The following is a 23,407-nucleotide window of genomic DNA, read 5'->3' on the forward strand; positions in this document are numbered from 1 at the left end:
AGTGATGTCCTTGAATAGACTAAAGAAGATTCCACTACACAAAAGGAGGGGTTTTGTGAGGAGAAATAACAGCTCGGTTACAGAACGGGATGCGGAGCGTTAGAAAGTCATTGCAGGCAGCTGTGTATAAACTGCAGTGGACATTTTTTCCCTAGTGCTTCTATGTTCTCATTAGAAGGGAGTTAAGGAGCAAATCATCCACTGAGATGGAGAATGGAACAAGACATGTAGGAGGTTGGAGGAGAGAGAAGGAAGGTTGCAACCATCTTCTAGATCAAAAGAGTGACAGACTGAGTGGACTAGGGAATCCAGTAGTTTCTGGGTGACATTAAAGTTTGGATTGAAGTTAGAAGACATTCATTTAAGGTAAATCATGGCTTTGTATTTCCTTCAACAGGAAACAAGAAAGCAACCATGAGGTTTTCTCCTTAAAGGAAGAAAAGTCATGGCTCCTTTGGCTCTCTTCCTGAAGACAAAGGCACTGTCATTCTGCAGGGGTAATGACTATAACTCTGATTCTCAGTGGTAATGGCATTTTATTTATTTTCTACTCAAAGGTGAACTAGATTTCTGGGATACATTCCAGCCCTTAAGAAACTGACAAACCTAGACCGGTTTGTAAGGTGTTATAATAATATGTAGAAATTCTAGATTCAAACTGAGAACTTGATACCAGAAACTGGACCTGCAACAAATCAGCTCTTTTGTTTCTTGGGAACGCATTGAGTTAACCGTGTCCTAAACACCACTGTATGTATGTATTTACTAAATAAGTTTAAAAAGAAATAAAAGCGCTTATGTTAAACCCCTGGCACTTAGAATAAATGCAGTTTCTGAATAAAGGCAAAACCTTTATTTCTGCAGTTGCTGGTCCATAAAAAGCATACATAGAATAGATATTACCTAAGTAGATTTTTTTTTTTTTTTTTTTTTTTTCAGTACGGGGGCCTCACCCCACATCGGCAGGCGGACTCTCAACCACTGCCCCACCAGGGAAGCGCTAAGTAGACTTTATATTGGTGTTTTGTCTACAATAATAAGCTTATAGCTGAATCAGCTTCTCTTCTAAAATTTCTCTTTCCCTCTCTCACATATGATGTGAATAACTAATGTATAGAGCTGTTTCTATGATTAAATAATGTATGTAAGGCACTTGGTAAAGTGCTGGAAACAGAAGATGCTCACTCTGTGTTGGTGATTATTGTTTTTATGGTTTGGCTTAAATGGATTAAGGAAGGCAAGCTGCTATGGACTGAACATTTGTGTGCCCCCAAGTTCATATCCTAAAACCCTTAATCCCATTGCGATGGTATTTGGAGACTGGATCTTTGGGAGGTGATTAGGTCCTGAGGGTGGAGCCCTTGTGTTGAGATTAGCTCCCTTGTAAGAAGACATGAGAGAGCTTTATCCCTCTCTCTCTCTACCATGTGAGGAAACCAGGAACTCTCATCAGAACCCAACCAGGCTGGCACCCTAATCTCAGACTCAGCCTTCAGAAACTGTGAGAAATGAATACTCCTTGTTTAAGCCCAATCTATGGTATTCTTGTTATAGCAGCTCAGACTCACTAGGACACAAGCATACAGTAATCATCTGAACCAAGGTCCCGCTTTTATACCACCTCATGGTCTCACGCCTGGGCATGGCCGGAGTGATGGTGAGTCAGCCACAGAGAAGACTCTTAGACTCACCATTGTAGCTCTGCAGACCCCGCTCTTCCTGGTTGCAATGCTCATGTTACCAGTGATAAGATTCTTCCCTTCGCAAAAGTGTGATCAGACATGTCAGGCTGGGCAGGAGGTGGTAGTTAGAACGGTGGGGAGCTGTGCAGATGAAGCCCTCGTGAGGCTCTGCGCTTTATCTCAAGAACACAGAGCCCAAGACAGGAAACGGGCACATGGAATTGCTGTGGAAACATTGACAAGCACATTCATGGCGGGGGGGGGGGGTTGTTCAGAGTTACAAACCCAACAGATGGAGACAAAAACTTCTACTAAACGGAAGACGTAATTATGCCCATTAAGCCGATGTGAGATGTCTGCTCTTTCCAGCAACCTAAGACCTGCAACACACTCCATCTTTAAATGTCTGATTCTTCACAATTCATTTCAGTCTGAAAAATAAACCATTTTGTCTCCAGCAATATATGATCCATTTGTTCTTATCTCCTCTTCAGTGAAAAGAAATAGACAGCAATCTTCCATTGAGGAGAGTCTTAAAGTAGAGCTGAGGTTTCAGGAGGCTTCTGGGATTAATGCTGTAAAGGCTTGCTCTGTCCCACCATCAAGGACTGCAGCTCTTAGAATCATACCACCATTCGTATCATTTTTTTTTTTTTAGTATTAAAGTAAAAGTTACAAGATTGTACACAGATAATAAAATCATTTAGAGTGTTTCAGGCTAAATTATATCCTTGAACATGTCCAGATAAAAACGTAAAATTGTATAAATCCTCCAGACACAGATAAAGAATGAAATTTAAAAAAATAGGAAATTACTCATACCTGCTTTGTAAGTATTAAATCACTGCAACTCTTAAATTTAATAAATCTTTACCAAGCACAACACATAATTCTCATAAAATACATTGTTTTAAAAGGAAATAGTCTCCACAATTTCTATCACTGGAATTTTGGTAGTTTGTAATTTTCATTATTGTTGCTATTATAATAGAAAATTTAGAGCTAATGATATACTCTCCCATGCATTATTGTCTGTTATAATCAGAAAAACCTGATGATATATAAGACGACATGAGGAATTTGGAGTTCAAAGTGGTGACTTAAATGCTCAAAGCTGCAGAGCTAAGAGGCAGAAAAGCCAAGCCTTGACATTGAGCTGTTGTATTTGCCTCTCCTCTCACAGATTCCTCAGTACGTTTCCAAAACATATTTTCCAACTTTGTGTGAAGTTTCTTCATGTACAAAATTTATCTTTCTGAGATAAGAAATCTTCATTAATCAAATTCACAAACCCTTTTGGTTATCTGCATTAAAACTTGTTGTTTGGAGTTCCCAAACTTAAAGAAAGAAAGTTACTCCTCATTTATCCACTAATTCAATAAGCATTTATCAGAAACACTCAACAGTGCTAAGTGATATGGAAGACACAAAGAAAAGTATATAAAAGCATATCTATGCCAGCAAGGATTTTAAAATCAAAGATCCCAGGAGATACAAAATAGCATAATGGAAAACACTCAGTTAAAAGTCAAAAATGTGTCTGCACCTCACAGGCTGTGTGATATCAGCAAATTACAACAGTCTGCCTCAGTTTTCATACATTTTAAAAATGAACTTTTTCTTCATAGACAGAGGAGATAAACAAGACTAACAGATTCTGATTAAAATTATACTGTACCATATAAGGTCCACCTTCACACTAGACTGATTTTACAAGGCATCCAGGCCCATCCACCACACGCCTCCACCTTACTATCTCAATACCCATATCCACAGGAGAGGTGGCTCACTCTGTGGCCATATAAGTCTCCTCTTTGATCTGCATGATCTCTTCCAAGTATCACTGTATCCGTTTTTTGCTCAATTTCTTCTGCTTCTGCATGTAAGGAGCTTAGAAGTCACCACTGTACCCTAACAGAAAATAAAAAGCTGAACAGATGAAAAATCAACACCTCCCCTGGGATCCGTACAACTGGTGAGGACAGAGGACCGGAGAGATAAGCTCAGCAGAGCAACTCACAGCAGAAACTCCTCAGGAACCAGCACCAGGGAAGGACCCTGTAACAGGAATTGCTGCAGGAGCAGTGTGAACAACCCTGAGTTAAAACCTTTACGAGAAGCCAGACGTGGGGGCCACGTAATAGTGTAGAATTTACCTCTAGGAGATCCTCCGGTTGCTCAGAGTAAATATCAGGGGGAACCTCCTTGTGCTTCCTGCAGGGGGAGGGGAAAAGGAGCCGTCCTGAAACCCCCCAGAACACTGTGTTCCTAACAAGGCTGCCTTCAAGGGGAAACCTGTGAACTGGAGCCTCATCTGCTGGGGCTTATCAGAGCCTAACTGACCTGGGGAAGGGAAATTGTCGACTTGAGCCCACTCTAGCCATCCTGTCCTAGCTGAGGTAGACAGAGAAAGAAAAAACATTTGTGAGTTTAGAGCCCGGAGGCACAGTCTCACTAAAAGAGTGAAATCTAATCACAGGACCATAGAATGCTTCCCTGTCCCATCTCACCACCATGTTACTAAAGGCCTCTACAGTAGTTCCTCTTGCAACAGGGGAGAGCTAAATCAGACTCCACTTTGGATTGGTTTCTTTGAATTTAGCCTTTGCTTTTTGTTGCTTTTGCCATTATAATCAAACGTAATGGCCTGCCTCAGGGAGCCCTGCCCCTCTGCTGTTCAGCTCACAGGGAGACCAACTGACCCAGTCCACCTGTGGATGGTGAAGAAAGAAAGAAGAAACTAACACACGCCCTCCCCTAGGCTGGCCATTCCAGGAGATGTTTTGCAAGACAAATGGCCCCTTTACTTTACTTCCTCACCACCTCTGCCCTCTCTGATTCTATAAAAGAAACTGACATCCAGACCCCGATAAGATGATTTTTTGGAGACACTAGTCTGCCTTCTTCTCGGTCTGCCGGCTTTCCGAATAAAGTCGTGTTCCACGCCTCAACAGCTTGTCTCCGATTCACTGGCCTGTGGTGCGGCGAGCAGTGTGGTTGGACTCGGTAACACTCTTACTTGGTGCATCATGTTTGGCTATCAAGAAAAAATTGTAAGGCATACTGAAAGACAAAAACAATTTGAAGAGACAGAGCAAGCATAAGAACCAGACAGAGCAGGGTTGTTGGAATTATCAGACAGGGATTTAAAACACTGATGATTAACATGCTAAGAGCCTAATGGAGTTTTGCAGTGAAGGGCAGGTAGTCTGAACATCAAAAGATTATTGTTAATTAAAGAAAACTAGAAATCTCAAGTTAAGGTATTTAGCACTTTTCTATGTGTGGGAAGATGCAAGAGTCTGGGCTTGCTGAGAGCATCCCTTTGCTGTGCACCTGAGCTATCTGGGGCCAGTATCCTGTGCTTTCCCATCCTGAGTTCCCTCAGGACTCACCTTCCGGAGTGGCTGCAGTCTGATGGCTGCTAGATGGCAGGTATTCTTTGTTTCCTTCCTGAGTTCCCTCAGGGCTCACCAGCTCACCATAGGAGGTGGCTGCAATCGCTGATGACTGTGACATCCTTGGTTTATTGACGTGGCAGGAAACATTCCATTTCTCAGTCATCATGGTAACTCCCACTCAGACCATCTCCTAACTTCCTCCCTGACAAAATCCAGCCCCCATTCCTTCTCTGTCCTCCTTCACAGGTGAGTGTGACTCCTAGGCAGAATGGTGAGCACTGCTGACAGCCCCTCATCACAGGGCCCAGTGAGGACGTGATGAAATTTAAAATTATATATATATATATATATATATATATACACGACATAGGAGAGTAACAGGGACAGACACAATATTTGTATACCACACCTGATAGTGTTCCTACAAAACAGCAATGGACACAAGAAATAAAGCGTACTACATTGGTTTATGGGCCAGAGCTATCAAAAATTTTAAAAACAGAGTCTTCTTACTTATATAAGTTGTTGCATAATATTAAAAAGGATAGAAAGCTACCCTCATATGTTATTATAACATAATCCCTGTATCAAAACTGGACATGGAAAAGAAAGGAAAAATGTGTATATCCTTTTTCCTAACTATATATATACATATATATAAAACTATATAACTATATTATATATATGATTATACAGGCAATCTCACTTTTGAGCAAAAAGTAAAATGGAAACTAAAATAAAATAATATGTAAGAGTATTTTAAAAGAATAATGAATCACCACCAAGTGCTAGTCAGACTGTAGGGTAATGTGGACTCTCACACACTTTCTGTTAAAATATAACATATGTACTCCTTTTTTCATACAATTATACAATTCTAAATGTAAAGTGTACAATATAATTTTTAATATACAAGCAAAATATTTAATAAGGATGGTTTAGTAAGGGAGAAAAATTGGGAACAAATTTTCATTAATAAGGAATTAGTGAAGAAAATTAAAATACATTCATATAATATGCCTTAGGGTCTAATAAAAATGATGGTATAATTACTTTATTGACAGAGTTCCACAGTTTGTTGCTGAGTGAAAATAAGAGTTACAGAAAAAGCAATTACTGTATGACCCCATTTATAAAAAATTGGAGAGAATATGCAAAGGAAGCTGATTCGAGTTTTGGTCATCAAAATGTTAAGAGGTTTTTCCTAGGTAATGTGATTTTAGATACTTTTTCCTTTATATTTTTCCGATTATTTTACATTTTTCAAAGACCATGTATTTTTCCCAAGCAAAAAGTAATTATAATAAATAGATAACATTTTCCTCATTGTAAATATAGTATTATTAGTAGAAATTTTAGAAAATGAAGCAAGCTGAAGAAAAATAAATAGAAATTCACATAAATTCTATCACCCTGAGAGAGTCACTTTTCTGCTGTTTATTCATCTGCACGTTTATTTACATGCTTTTAAATAAAAAGAGGAACATCATATACCTATTATATAATTACCTCAATGTTTCATCTTACAACTGACTGTGAGTTTTAGGGTCACTGAATATTCTCGTGAGATGTACTTTTCAATAGCTACACATTGTAAAATATGCATAATTCCTTTCACCAGCTACCTATTTCTGCACACTTAGGAGGAGCTGTGTTTTAAAACAGGCTTTAGGAGTTAATGACCTAGGCTTGTGTGCTTTCCAAAACAATATAAGCTCATAAAAAGGCATAACCTGTGTGCACTCTGTATTCTGTAAAATGTGTAAGACATGAGCGCTCAGAGAAGATATGGTTCCATCCAGCCAAGGTTCAACACACTCGTAGACACAGTGGCAATTTGATGCCATTATAGCTGGGGAAAATGTAACACTTTTCCCTGTTCTGGACATTTCAAAACACATTTAGATCTGCCTAAGATTAAAGTCTCTCACATTGCTATTTTTAAGAAGTGAAAAGATTTTGTATTTATGTACACAGTACCGAGCCTTCAGAGCCAAGGAGATAGGAGCTGATTTTTTTTTAAGTCCCTTAATAACCAAATTAGTTTGGACAGTTTACCTCACCTTTCCTAAGCCTCAGTGTTCTCATCTCTAAAATGGAGGTGATGACACTTATAGGACAAGCTTGAGCAATAGTTTACGTAAATCCAAGGTGTACAGTTGACTCTCAGCATGTGGTCCTTCTCACCACTGCTGTTGCTGCTGCTAATAGTCACATACGTCACTAGCACGCCAAGGAGCTTGCCTGGTTAGTTTACTATTATTACGGTATATTACCAATATATCATTTCCAAATGAGTCATTAAATATTTCACTCCAAAAGTGAAGTGAGCCTTCCTGTTCATTTTCTGAAAAATCACTTGGAAGAGTTGTTAGGACATTTCTGATGTACCTCTTTTACGGAAAGATTGTTGCTTGAATGCTCACCACATTGTGGGAGGTTCAGCTCAGATGCAGCTCCTTGCACGCTGTGATATGGACCCAAAGACGAATTATCTTCTCCCAGTATATCCAACGTACCATGGTGGAGAAGGAGTGTGAAAACGCTCGCACTTGGAAGAGAGGAGAATGGAACACACTGGTACTCACTTGTCCACAGAAATGAGGAAGAAGAGCAGGTCACCCTTGCTGACCTCATCTTAAAGCCCGAGGTTCTCATCCTGGATGAACGACACCAGCGTCTTCCTCCATGGTCCTGGTTCTGCATGGGATCTGAGCAAGTGCTTGGCAACATAAGAAAATCCTATTTTTTTCTTCAGAGAAGATCCTTTTGGAAGATGATTTTAAAGTATCAAAATGTCTTTGGGTCAAAATTCTTTCTTAGAGGAACACATCTTAAATTCTCATGAAAGTCACATGTGACCTTGAAATTTCATAAGTAGAAATCTACCTTGCAGAAATCTTGCAGAAAATAATTCCATAAAACATACATGTCCTGTATCTTAAAAACCTAAGTTATAAATAAACCCTCTGTGGGCTTCCCTGGTGGTGCAGTGGTTAAGAATCCTCCTGCCAATGCAAGGTTTGAGCCCTGGTCCGGGAAGATCCCACATGCCGTGGAACAACTAAGCCCATGCACCGCAACTACTGGGACTGTGCTCTAGAGCCTGTGAGCCACAACTACTGAACCCACACGTCACAACTGCTGAAGCCCGCACTCCTATAGCCCATGCTCCGAAGCAAGAGAAGCCACCACAATGTGAGGCCCATGCACCACAATGAAGAGTAGCCCCCGCTCCCTGCAACTAGAGGAAGCCTGCGGGCAGCAACAAGGACCCAATGCAGCCAAAAATAAATAAATATATAAATAAATAAATAAAAGTAACAAAGCAATGAAAAATAAAATTTTTAAAAAGTTTTAAAAATAAACCCCCTACATTTTCTCTGGATCCAATAAGATCAAGATTATATTGAGAAAAAAACTAGAGTCATGGACAGTAAGTACCATGTTACCCACCTAATTATTCTACTCTTAAATCTTCACATGAATATCTTTTATTCACTGTATAAGTTAATATTTTTAAAACCATTGTTTTTCTTATTTGTATGTACATAATCAGAAGTCTGGTCTTTATTATGGGAAACAAAATATTTCATATTTTATTTTGGTAATGGCACAAAATTACACCATATGTTAAATTCCTCTCAGTTAATGCAGCAAATTATCCATGTCTAAGACATTTGCATATACTAAAAATGTTGTTTTTTAATTATAGAGACCATTTATTTGATGTGTTTGTCATATGCAGTATTTAAAGAGTAAATAGGAAAAAGACATAAATTGTTATTTTTATTTTTAAACGCTTATTCTTTCCCTATCTAAAAAATGCAAACATGCTTATTAGGGAATTAGGAAAAATAAGCTGCCCATATTACAACAAACAATCACAACCACTGTTCACAGTTCAATGTATTTTCTTCCAGTTTTCACAGTTAATTACCATATTACATGCCTGTTTACTATAATATTTTTATCAACTAGCATTTTGTCTTTAATGTAATTTTAATGTCCTTAATATTTCAAGAAGTAGATGCACCATTATTTAGCGTTTCCAATATTTGGATAATTTGGTGGTGCCCAGTTTTTCATAATTGTAAATAATATTGCACTGTTTAGCATTTATAATTCTACTGAATACAGATAGCTGGAAGGTGTGACATGTGACCACTCACTACTGGTAATAAACACACAATTGTCATCCTCTTGAGCTTGTTGCCAGTGGGGAGACAATATCACAAGAATCATTTGAATACAATGTGCAAAGTGACCTGGGATCAGAGGGACAAGAGAGTCTAACACTGAATGCTCTCTAAGCTTTGCTTCTAAATTTGGGATAATTTTCTTTGACTGAACTTCCTTCTGGAAGTGTAGCAGTTGAATCAGTGGGTAAAGAATTTTTAATGTATTTGAACAAATCATCCAGCATTTCCAGATCAACATTAAAAAACAGTGGTGACCATCTACACCTTGATTTTGAGCTTGTCTTTACCAGCCATGTCTAGCTTGCACTACAATTAAGTGTAATATAGGCTGTCAACTTGAAATAGATATGTTCTATCACACCAAAAAAGCATACTTCCTTTTACTAATAAAATAAACAATGAGTATCAAACTTTGTACAAATCCTTCTCAATACGTACAGAAATGAGCATTCAGCTTTTCTTAACTGACTGATTTACAGATGTAGTGTCCTTAGTTATTGTCTCTGTAAGTGTGCTCTTGAATTATATTTGGTAATGTTTTAAGAATACTGATTTTATTCATAAGTGAAATTTGTCTATCATTTCCTCTTTGTACCTTTTTTTCCCTATTTTCCTCTTAGAAGCTATGTATTCTTTGTAGGAAAAAAATGGAGCTATTTTCCCATTTTTTTCTTCAGTCCACTTATTAGATGTGTAACCTGGTTAAGTTATGCAGCCTCTCTACATCTGCAGGATGTTTATAATTTTACTGGATCCCTACCTAGCAGGATTGCTGTGAAGACTAAAATTAAAGCATGACACAGTGCCTGGGATACTTAGAACACACCATTTTAATTCTCCAGACATGTTCATTCCTATTCTGTAACATCTAAACTACCATTTGAATATCTATTTCATCCAAGTTTGAAATAATTTATCAACAAAAGTGGCTAAACTTATACATACTTTTCATCTTGGGGGCAGGAGGTAGCATGTGTGAAGATTGGTGATCATCTACCACTGACACATCAAAACTTCCTTTTTGCACTGTCTCTCTGTTCCTTGGTCTCTAATACAATGCAGGTTGGGTTTTAAATTTGTCTTGCCTAGAATTTCTCTACTTACATTCCTGTTTTGCAATATGTTTGTTGTAATGTTATTTTTTTCCTTTTTTAAAATTGTGGCATGATTTTTAGGATATTATTCTGTAAATTTTAACAAATGAAGATAGTAATGTGACAACCGTAATCAAGATACAGATCAGTTCTGATGCACTAAAAAGTTATCCAGTGCCCTTCTGCAAGGAGCCCCTGACCTCCCCCATTTTCATCTTTGACCTTTTGATCTTTCTGGGGTATCAGCAACAATGATACATTCACACCCTGGGCTTTTTTGCCAAATTGCCCTCTCCTTTTTAGAATACTTTGCAATCTGAATAGGCTAACAATTTCTCAAGTCATCAAGTCCTGGATCCATTTTGTTAAAAACTTATTCACACAATTTATCACTTTCCTCTCACATTTTAAATAGAAGCCACAAGAATAAAACCAGACCACACCTTCAACGCTTTCCTTGAAAACCATCTCAGATAAATGTCAAATTTCATCATTTAAAAGTTCTGCTTTCCACAGAACTGCAGGACACAGTTCCATACCTGTAACAACCATCTACTCATGACAGTTTAGGTTTTCTCTACCATGCTCCGCACTCCCTTCTGAGAGTCCTCTCCATCAAAATCATTCAAGTCCATGTTTCTACTAGCAGTTTGTTAAGGCGGTCTAGGCATTTTCTATCATTGTCTTCAAATTTTGTCCAGCCTCTATCCACGGGCAAAGCCACTTTCCCATACTTATGTATTTGTTCTGGCAGCACCTCACTTCCAGGTATCAAAGGTTGGATTTCTTTCTATTGTTGCTGCAACAAATTACCACTAACTTGTCTTCTTAACGCAACACAAATTTACTATAATTCTGCAGATTAGCAGACACACATGGGTCTCACTGGGCTAAAATCAAGGTCCAGCAGCCTAGAGGCTCTAGCGGGCAGCCTTCTACTTGCTCCTTCCTACCCTAAAGATCACCCATATTCCGGGGCTCAGGACCCTCCTCCTCCATCTTCAAAGCCAGCATTGTTGAATTTCTCGCCTTCCCTTTCTGACCCTAACCTCAGCCAAGAAAGGCTTTTTAAGGAGCTCATGTGATTAGATTAGACTCACTTGGATAATCCAGATAACCTCCACATCTCAAGGTCCGTAATCTTCATCACATCTGCAAAGTCCCTTTAAACATAGGAGGTAACATATTCACAGGGATTAGGATGTAGATATCTGTGTGGTGCTATTATTCTCCCTACTCTACTATCTGGAATGATTTTTCTAATATCGTTCAATTATAGAACACATTTTAAATTATCTAACAATTTCCTTCTGATTAAACACCCTCCTTCCATTACTTGATCTGATATTGTGTTTTGTTGGCAGATAGCAAATTTTTACAGACATCTCACTGTCCTTGAGAACCTTGGTTAAGCATCAGTTATTTAGAGAAGGGTCTCATTCCCCTGGTTTTCCATAAACGTACAGATTTAAATGAATTCAAGTAAAGTCAGTAACCCAGAAAAGAAGAGGTTTTATTACCATTAGAGCTCAGCTAGAAAGTTTGCCCAGATGCCAGAGTCCATCTAATCCATGTCACCACCACTCTGGCTAAGCCAGACAAGTACGTTTTTCCTTATAAGACAACGTGAGAGGAATCTTTCCCAGTGTTTTGGAATTTCAGCTAAGGCAGCGGAGCTGAGAATGATGGGTCATAGTGCCTCATGTGTAGAGTATCCCAGAGGATATGGTGGATGGTAGCCCCACTGAACTAGCAAATATAATACTCCAGACTTTATGTCATGGAGTGAATTCTACTGTTACACTGGAGAGATTTATTTGAAGAAAATGTATAGGAATTGAGGACATTATATTGCAGGGAGGAAGAGAGGGAGGTGTTTGCTCCTTTAATCCAAATGCGGAAAACTGAAGAGACCACACACAAATAATAATAGTAATTATAATAATAATACATTTTAAATGTTTCCCATGTTCTTGATTGATTGTCTTCCCAACTTTATGAAGTAGATTTTATTCTCTTCCCCATTTTAAAGCTGAGTACACTGAGACCCCTGGATGTTAAGTGATGGCTTCTAGTAACATAAAGCCTTGTCAGAGCCATAGACATTTATAGTCACACCCAGTGCTATAGACCGGAGTTCTTGGGAGAGCTTGACGTCAGTGCCTGGAAGTGTGGGGACACAAAGATGGGTGCCTGCTCTTCATTTAACAAAGCGTAAACCGAGTGTCTTGCTGGAACAGCCCACACTGTCAACGTGCAGAAAGAAAGGAGCAGTGAGAACGGTGTGCGGCTCTTGGAGAACAAGGATGTACGAGCTTCCCAAGGCCGAGTCCACACCGTGGAAGAGCCGCATGTTAGTAGCACTGAAGGGAACATTTCCAGGAGGGACGCCTTCCAAGGTGAGGGGGCTCCAGACAGGGGCAGGGACTGATGGGGATTTGCAAGTGGTTGGCCAGGTCAGACATCGCCTAGATCAGAGAACGAGGCAGCCCAGAGGTCCTAGCAGGGATCTCCGAGGAGCCTGCAAACCCACGCCCTGAGAGTCAGCGTTTGGATGATTCCCAACAGGGAGCCCTCAGCTGCCAAGAAAGAACCACAAACAACACAAGCGAAATACACCTTCTGCCATTTTACCTACAGCCTCGATAGCTTTTTGGAATCCACTCAACTTCTATGAGCTTCAAAATCCTTCCTCGCAAAACAGGAGTAATGAGTCCACTTTGTGGCGTGGCTGTGAGGACAAGACCTCAGGAGTGAGAAGCACTTGCTACGGAGCCTACGCTCCGATCAGAGCGCTGATGCCGGGGTCCCGGCACACGGCGACCCCTCTCCAACGGATGTTTGGAGCATTTTAGTGACCTGCCTGGATGACTTTCCTTCTTTTCAATTGAAGTAGAGTTGACTTACAATGTTGTTAGTTTCAGGTATACAGCAAAGTGATTCAGTCATATATATGTGTGTGTGTGTGTGTGTGTGTGTGTGTGTGGTGTGTATACACATACATATATATGTTCTTGAAAAGACCACGTACTGCAGTTGAACGGTGATATTTTCATTTATACTTCTGAATAGAAAATGTACCAATGTGCAAATAGAAGTTACAATTGAAGGACCTAAAAACTATTATTTATTCCTTTACTTTCTTTAATTATACAAACAGTGGGCAGCTAATTCCATTTTTTAAAGTTTGCCCAGCTCCTATTTTGTGCTAGACCACACCTAAGGGACCCATCATTCCTGACTTTCAGGCACTCATAGCACACGAAGGAAACAAATAGCTCAACTACGAGTCAAATAAAAGAACTTTCAAGTGTACAAAAGATTCACATTTTACTATTACCTCAAACTGCAGAGAGGGAGGGGGACAATGTAGAAGAGAATTTACACACACACACACACACACACACACACACACACAGAGGCACAGAATGACTATGCATCTGAAGAATGCCTCCTCTTTTCCTGGGGAGGTGGGAGTCATGGGCTGAAAGACACCAAATACCAAGCTGAAAAAGTTTGCATATAATGGGAATTTGTGAAAGATTTTAAAGATAAAAATGCATAAGAATAATATTGATTTACAGAAAAAGGGTTTTTACTGTTAAGGAGAGACCTAAAAGGGTAAAGAATAGAGACACAGAGACATGTACAGTAGGAAAGCATTGCAGAAGAACTTACTGGCAAGAGGTAACAAAATCATGAACGGAGATAGTGGAATTAGTAAAAAGAGAGAACACATCAGGGACTTGTAAAGACATAATGACCAACATTTATAATACTATTTGGAGAAATTCAATAATGGAAAATACAGTGAATATCTAAAACAACTTTCAAAAAAAGCAGTTTCTTACTATAATTGAGAAGCCAAAAGAATTGGCGTAATGGGAGTCATTAACAAGAAAGTAATGAAGAGCTGAATTTGTCTCTGTATTAACCAACTGAACAATACGGAAACTTTAAGAGTCTAACAGAAATGGAATATCAGTGAAGAAATGGGACCATAAAGCATAAACATCACCGTCATCTACTGCCCAACTTTGATATTTCTGGAAAAATAAGAGATGTTGCAAGACTGTCATGACTAGTTAGCACAAAACTTTGACCAATGAAGTATGTTCTAAAGGAAATAATCTTACACATTTCTGGAGTGCTTAGTGGTACTATATGTAGAGAAAATTTTTACTTTTATACAAGTAATAAAAGCCCAATGTAGCAGTAGAAAAGTAAAAGGAAAACCAGGTGATATTTGAAGCAATTTTTCTATTCTTCCTGGTCCCAAGATATTGCATAGAGTAAGTGATTTATTTGTCAATTATACTTCAATAAAGCTGGAAACATAGGGTAAGTAGAATCATCAATAGTGACTTTGTGTCAGGTTTTTTTGTAGAGAAAACACATTTATGCCATAGATTGGTTAAAATGAGCATTCAACATTAGGACAAACATTTAATACCTATTTGTAAGTGATTTAAAAGATACCACACCCTTCATGGTTATGAAAATGTTAATTTTTCAAAGGTAATTTACATACTTTCCACTGGCTCTTTAACCATACTAGGATGGGCTATGACAAACATCATATTTTGATTCTACCAATAAGAAATTTGTGATGTCTAGAAGTTTCATATCACAGTTTTGGGTGGTACACAGGGCTATTATTTACCTACCTGTACTAAGTTTGCATAGTAGAAAACAAACGTGGTAATGATGAGCCATAGCGTGTGGGGCTGGGGTTGTGTGTTATCTTTATAATTATTAGATTAATTAGGGTAGTAATAAATCTATCATCATAATTCTATGATTTTATTACACATTCCTGGGAGAATGCCCCAAATAAAAAGTTTTCAGTTAGGTATTAAGAAAATATCTTACTTTCAAATCTTAAAATTGACTACTTTCTTCCTTAATCTAGTGTATGGCCAATGCTGTATTCTGCAGAGAAGAAATCTCATCAAATTCATACACTTTATGTTGTTTTCTAACACAAATCACAAGTCCAGTGATTTGTTCACGTACATGAAGAAGAATTTTTACTTGAGATAGGAACATGTTAAAGTGCTCATTCATTTAAACAGAAGTGAACAGCAGATACGTGTATACAATCAAATCACATTGGATTTCTGAAGAGCTATCATCTACAAAGACAGAAAACATGTGACTTTACACAAAGATGTACGTAAAGCGAAACACTTGGCTTATTGTCCACCCTGTGGACAAAAGATTAAAAATACTGCAGTGAATGATGATAGCCATGCAGTCAGCTTGGACTGGGCAACATAATTTATGAAAAACCGTCAACCACCATAAGAATTTTCAGTTTGAGAAGAAGTGTGGTAAAAATAGAAGTAAACTTGTTTCCAATTCACTTTTATTGTTTAAAATTTCAGTATAGAAGTGCTTAACTGCTAGCATTTGATTTCTACTTTATCTCATCCGCCATTAAAAAAAAAAATCAAAGCTATCGTTTACCTTTTATAAGATACCCATGTTGAAATAACCCATGTTGTAAGTTTTCTGATTAAATGTGTGTGTGTCACATTTATGCATATACATGAGCAGTACAAGTCTACTTCAGAATTGAATTGGGTGGATTCAAACCACATAAATTGGGTTCTATTGAAAATCTTAGGATCCTCAAACTCATGGGTTAGGTCATTTAAACCACTATTTTTTTCTTAACATTTTCCTATTGAAATATCAACCTCATTTGAACAATTAATTTCAGTTTAGGGAAACTGCCTCATTTATTGATGGTAATAAAAGCACAGATTCGTTAAAATATATAGATTAACTGCTCCAGTTTCTTGACCAGTTCTCTGCACACATCCATATGTGAGATATTCAAGTGCTCTTTACAGGAACAGATGGTTAGACACAATTAATAAGGAGGCTTGAGTTACTTACATATTCATTAGATAATATCAGTTATTCCTCAGCCAGAACAAAGAATTACACAAATGGCATTCATGTTTCCTCCCAATAACACATTATTAAAAGCCAAATGTCTGTGTTAAAAATGAGACAGAGAGTGATCCTTGACTGTATAGCAACCTAGCATTATCCATTTGGGTTTTTAACATGATAATAAAAGCGTGTTGCCCTCATGTAATTTATTCCTGCTTTTATAACAGACAGTACATGAAGACACAGCCACGATTCCTACGGTGCCCTCCCTCTCTGCTTTTTCTTGCCTGTACAGATGACTGCCAGAGAGAGGTCAGGTCAGGAGAAATTAAGTAAGTTTTCATTTTAATTTAAAAAAAATGTTGGCCAGAGGGCTAGAGAACTAAAAAAGCAAAAAACTTGATGACTTTGGAATCCATCTACAAATCTTTCTGATGACCCATTTGTTGATAATAAACAGATAGATTTACAGATAAAATATCAAATCATAATTTGAAATGAAATAAATATAAAAGGTCAGCTAGTTAATTTTCAATCTGATTTCTAACGTAAATAAATTCAAAAAAGTTACTATGTCTTTATGCTATGGATTTTTTACCATGAGTTACCTTGTCATAATATACAAGAATGCCTGAGGAATTGTCATAAATGGAAAATAAATGGTCTTTGCATAAATCAAAAAAATCAAATAAAGCCACTTCTATACAAAGACCTAGTTTTCAGAGGATAAACAAAGGCACGTGTGAGGGAAATATAGCGTGTATTCATTGTGTCACCGCCAACACTTCACACTGGATGTGAGTGATGGGGAGGGATCACCTTCTAGAACTGTGTCTCCAGCATGATAGACTTTAGCCATATGTAGCTATTTGAATTTATATTTTAGCTAAAATTAAATAAAAATTAAAATGTGGTTCCTCAACCACACTAGCCACATTTCAAGTGCTCTGTAGCCACACGTGGTCAGTGACTACTGTACAGGACAATACAAGTAGAGAACGTTTCCCCCATTGCAGAAAGCTGGACTGGGCAGCACTTTTCTAGAAGCTTCCTACATAAGATGGACAAGACCTACAGATAACTGGAAACAACTTGTACTCTGGTATTCTTTTCCTACATACAGCAGAAATGACTTATGGGATTCCATTCTGGAATTAAAGTTAGCCCCTTCTTATATAAAAGGAATAGCAGATGGGATTTCCCTGGCAGTCCAGTGGATAGGACTCTGCACTTCCACTGCAGGGGGCCGGATTCCATCCCCAGTCAGGAACTAGATCCAGCATGCCATGTGGTGCAGCCAAAAAATTAAAAAAAAAAAAAAAAAAGAATAACAGATTTAAGTGCTACTTTATACCATTCCAAAATGGAGCTTCCCAATCACTGGTCCCACTCATAAAAAGCACAAGAATCACTATTTTATCAAAATTTTGATGTCACTCCTGCCATGTGCTCTTTGGCTCCTGGACCTTGGGGGTCTCTGCTTTGCACAGAGCATGAGAATTTCCTAAGACCTGGCTGACTGTGGGGTCCCAGCAGAGGACTGAACCCTGAACATGCACACACATCTGTCCCAGTCACTTCTAGCTAGAGAAACAGATAGCAGCTGACATCAGTTCTGTGTATATTCACAGCCTGGCAAGATTGCTGGAAACCATGTGGGTGTGCTCTCCATGTTTCAAATATCAGGTCTGACAAGAGACAACAACATTTAACAACCCTGAAAGGAGGTCTAGATGTTAAGTCATTTTGTTTCTTACACACACACACACACACACACCCCTCACAACTTCCCCCATCCAATACTCATACTGTACTGTTCAATGTACCTCCACTAAAAAAAATAATAGTTTTTCAGGAGTTGAAAGTTTTATTTTAATGGAAAATGTGTGTTCAAATTTTCTCATTTGGGACTTCCCTGGTGGCACAGTGGTTAAGAATACGCCTGCCAATTCAGGGCATACGAGTTTGAGCCCTGGTCTAGGAAGATCCCATGTGCCGTGGAGCAACTGAGCCCATGCGCCACAACTGCTGAGCCTGTGCTCTAGAGCCCGTGAGCCACAACTACTGAGCCCCACGCGCCTAGAGCCCATGCTCTGCAACAAGAGAAGCCACCGCTCACCGCAACTAGAGAAGGCCCAATTATGACAACGAAGACCCAACAGAGCCAAATAAATAAATTTATTTAAAAAATTTTTCTCATTCATCCTGTGCAATATGAAGATAAACAGTGTAGGAAAAAATAGCTGAAAATCATCAGATTTCACGTTCTTCTAAGAGAAACATCACATCATACTTATATCAAAAAGAAGTAAGTGTACTAACATTTTTTTTTTTTTGCGGTACGCGGGCCTCTCACTGTTGTGGCCTCTCCCGTTGCGGAGCACAGGCTCCGGCCGCGCAGGCTCAGCGGCCATGGCTCACGGGCTCAGTCGCTCCGCGGCATGTGGGATCCTCCTGGACCGAGGCACGAACCCGTGTCCCCTGCATCGGCAGGCAGACCCTCAACCACTGCACCACCAGGGAAGCCCCAGCATACTAACATTTTTAGGGCCTAGTAGATACCCAACAACACATGTGGTACACACACACACACACACACACCACAGGTTTTTTTTTCTTACTTAATTCTCACCTATGACATCTAATAAAAATTCTCAGCTTTATCACTCTATCCTACAGCATTTTTATTATGATACTATGAGTGAAGACCTTCAAAGAGGTTCGTATGACATGTGAAGTTTAGATACTTAGTGAACAGCTGAAGCAGGATTTAAACCATTAATACTGATAATGACTGCTACTGTTGTACTGAACAGTGTCCTCTACATTGTGATTGTGTATAAGCTACTGGGAGAGGTTTTCTTACTTGAGGGGAATAGATTTTCTATCAATGGTGGCCTTCAGAATACAGTGAATGATTATGAAGACAAGATGAAGACATCTCTTGCAGTTGATATACTTCCAAGATGAAAACTAGAGCTCTGATAGATGCTTTTGAAGAAAAACAGTGCAGGTAATAACCATGACATGCAGAGGCATTGATGAGAATGTTGTATCTATCTCTCAGTAGGTTCAAAACAATTTTAAACGGGATAGAAATTGACAGCACCCAAAATGTTTTTTAAATGTGCAATTTTACAAGCTTATGGTTTTGCAACAATTTAACCTAATTTTTAATGTTTGGGGTTTTTTTTAACCATTCTATGTGAGAAAACCTTCACATTGATATGACTATCAGAATTTTGAAGAGACCATTTAAAGTCTTTGCCGGGAATTTGGGTGTAGCCATTTCAAACATAAAATTGATTTTTAGATATTATGTTCTAGAAACATGCTCAAGTTTCCCATTAAAGAGTATTTTGTTGGGAGTTTTTATGCAAATTCAATATTTAAATGGCTTTTTTCTATACTTTAATGTTAGGAGTTTTTTTCCAGCTATTTTCAATACCCATCCTTAGGGGAAGGAATTTCCTTCAAACCGCCAGTCAGTATTAGTTAGCAATGCTCATTCTCTTAAAAGTACCCAAAAAGCTATCCAGGGCTTGCTTTCATTTATTCTTTTATTTTTATTTTCAAATTACAAAAAAAAAAACCCAGCTATAAATACATGATTTCTTTCAAATAAATATGTCTCTTCAAAAACAGTAGTTGAAATTTATTTAGCAAATATCATGAAATATTCATTCCAATACAGTCAATCTTCATCTTATTTCATTTCATAAAATGTTTAATACTTTCTACCTCTTATTAAAAAGTAAAATCACATGCTAGGTGGTGAACCAAATAAGCTTTTAATAGTTTTCAGCTCTCTCTTACATTAAATACATAAGAAAAATTTTATCACATCTCATGAAATCTGTAGACTTATTTATGAATTTTAAAAGTTTAAACTCATTTAACAGTATCTAAAATGTGAACACCATTATCACACACATATACACATTTATTGAAGAATATCATACACATATCATTCTTCTCACTTCATTAACAATTTAAAATTGTAGCTACCTAGTATATTTCATGATTAAAGATTAAGCAAAGAATAACTGCATATAAATTTATTCTAGCTTTTAGAACTTATTTAAAACATGAATCAATCATATTAAATCTAGAAAATATAAATACAAGCTTGTTTTTTCACTTTTCTAATAGGTTCCATTTGATAATGTATCCTAAGACATTTTCTTTCATTGAAAAGTGGGAATTGAACTTTTATTTATGGAAAATAAAAGTCATCTTGCTGATTGATATGGAAATGAAAACAAACTTGGCTGAAAGGTTCTGTGAAAGACAGAAATCTAACTGAAGTAGCTGATATGATATGAAGAGCACATGATAACGTGTCATGAAAAAGCATTGTATCCACAAAAATATGTTGAAATTAACACTTTTATCAGTTACAGTTTGTTTTGTGTGACAAACGAATCCAACTGGATGGTTCTGCTGACCTGAGCCAGTATAACTGAGCAGGACCCTATGAGGCCTTCCCTGGACACACCCCTCCACAATGTCCTCCCCCTGCCTCTTGTTTGTAGAAAAACTTTAGCCTCCCAGGCCTTCCCGGAGTTCCAAAGAATGTTTAATCAGAGAAGTGAGAAAATGCAGAAACAATGGAAAGCAGTCACACAAGACAAAATAATGATAGTTTAGCCATTACACAAAGTCAAGGACACTAAGTTCCTCCTCAAGGGCTACAGATAATATTCTGATACATAGCCTTTGAGCTGTTTTGCAGATACTGAAACCCCACCACCACCAGGTGGAAGAAGTTAACTGTATGGTGACCACCAGCATGTAGACCCCAGGTGGGTTGGAACCAGAAGGCTGATGATGTTGACTCCTGATTACGTCACCACCAACCAATCAGAAGAATGTCCATGAACTGATCACACACCCTGAAACCCTCTTCCCAACATGCACCCTCTTCCTCTTTTCCCTATATAATCTCTGAACAAAACCTGGAAACTTGGGAGTTTGTTCTTTGGGACATGAGCCTGCCTTCTCCCCAGAATTGAGTCCACCTTCTCCCCAGGATTGTCAGCTTCCTCAATAAAGCCATCTTTCCTTTTACCAAAACTTGTCTCTCAGTATTGGATTCTTGAATGACAAGCAGCCTTACCTGAGTTGGGTAACACCAAGACAGGCTTACCTTACCTGCATTTGTTGATACATCTGTTCAGCTGGCTGGTGCTGGCTGGGCTTTGCGGAGTGCTCTCCTTTCTGGGGTCTGTTCTGTTGGCTGCCAGAACACACACTGGGTATGATTGGGCCATGAATTTCAGCACACAGCAGGCCAGTCTAAGCTTCAACCACAGGGAAGTTATTCTTCCTAGAGTTCTGATGAGAGCAGGCCTACAGGTGAAGCACATTTCAAGTCTCTCTAGTGTCACATTTACTATTGTTCAGCTGGCCAAAGCAAGTCAATTGCCAAGCTCAGGTCAGCATACAGGAGGTGGCCCTCCTAGGGCTGGGCTACAAGAGCAGTGCAAAAGTTGAGACCATCACTACTAAAATACCAGGCCAGTATTCTGACATTCGCAACTCCTTCATAATATTTTGGATTAGATAAGGTGACTATATAACATTAATAACAAAAAGTAATAGTTGTATGATTAAATTTTGGAAAAAAAATTTTGGTATACTTTTCAAATTTTGAAAAAGTAAAAACTTTTGTGAAGGGCTGATATATCTTTTCACTAAGTCACAGCCAGTTTTATTTCTTTGCTTTCAATAAAATTAATAGAGAATCTAATGCAGTTGGCAGTTTATTTATGTCATCAACAATAAATTCTAATGGTAACACAATATGTCACATAATCTTTAAAATTTCTGAAAAAAGAGCAACATCACTATTACAAACTCTTCACAACTCTGTCTACAAGCTCAAAAGGGTCTCAAATCTATAAAAATCAAAAAATGTTGAATAGAGTTTATGTGAACCATGACTAACTGTAGCAGAAAGTAGTTTTATTCCCTGGATATATAAAACCAATTGACAAAAAGTTCCATCCATCCCATCCAGAGATGGTTTTCCAATAAAAATCTCCATTTTGTTATCTACTTATCAAAGTTCTAGTGTATTTATATTTTGATCAACTGTGTATTAATGACAAATTAATGAAAACTTAGGTCCAAAGATAAATATTGTTACTTATGGTCACAGGAAATAACTTTTTTTAAATTTCTATATCTGGAAACATGTGTGTGCGACGTGGTAATTGATAATTTTAAAACGTAAACATAACTTAGTTTGAAATTCTGTAGAAGTGAAATTGAAATTTGAAGTCAGGGGGAAAAGAATTATTTAAATCTCCCCAATGGTAGGGACTTCCCTGGTGGCACAGTGCTTAAGAATCTGCCTGCCCATGCAGGGGACACAGGCTCGAGCCCTGGTCTGGGAAGATCCCACATGCCGCGGAGCAAATAAGCCTGTGCGCCACAACTACTGAGCCTGCGCTCTAGAGCCCGTGAACCACAACTACTGAGCCCTCGTGCCACAGCTACTGAAGCCCACATCCCTAGAGCCCATGCTCCACAGCAAGAGAAGCCACAGCAATGAGAAGCCCACCCACCACAGTGAAGAGTAGTCCCCGCTCGCCACAACTAGAGAAAGCCTGCACACAGCAGCAAAGAACAAATGTAGCCAAAAATATAATTAACTAATTAATTTTTTAAAAGTCCCCAATACTAAAGCAGAACTTGTTGGTATACTTATTCACACACACATATACACATATGTGAATACTTAGACGTGAACACGCCTTACACTTCACTGTACCCTCAATCACATAATCAATCATGTATTTTTAAATGGATTATGGTGAGCATAGTCACTACATTGAGAGTTCATTCAGAGTTCATGCATTTAAAAGAGTTTTGTATCAATTCTATTATTACACTGTCACTGGTTCCGATATGTCAGAAATTAAATGTTTTATAGCTATTCGAAAATATGATGAAAAATTTTTAGATGTCAACCTAAAATGTCTGAGGGGGTGCAAGATTATTTTTAGCATTGAATAAGCGAATGGGTTCAAAACCGAGGAAATCATCTGATAGTAACTTGTCTGCCTGGTGAGTCAGTGAGAAGCCCTGTCCAAGACTGTTCCTCCAGCAGGTCTTTG

Source organism: Neophocaena asiaeorientalis, unplaced genomic scaffold (assembly GCF_003031525.2).
Source record: "Neophocaena asiaeorientalis asiaeorientalis breed wild unplaced genomic scaffold, Neophocaena_asiaeorientalis_V1.1 scaffold703, whole genome shotgun sequence".
NCBI classification, from domain to species: domain Eukaryota; kingdom Metazoa; phylum Chordata; class Mammalia; order Artiodactyla; family Phocoenidae; genus Neophocaena; species Neophocaena asiaeorientalis.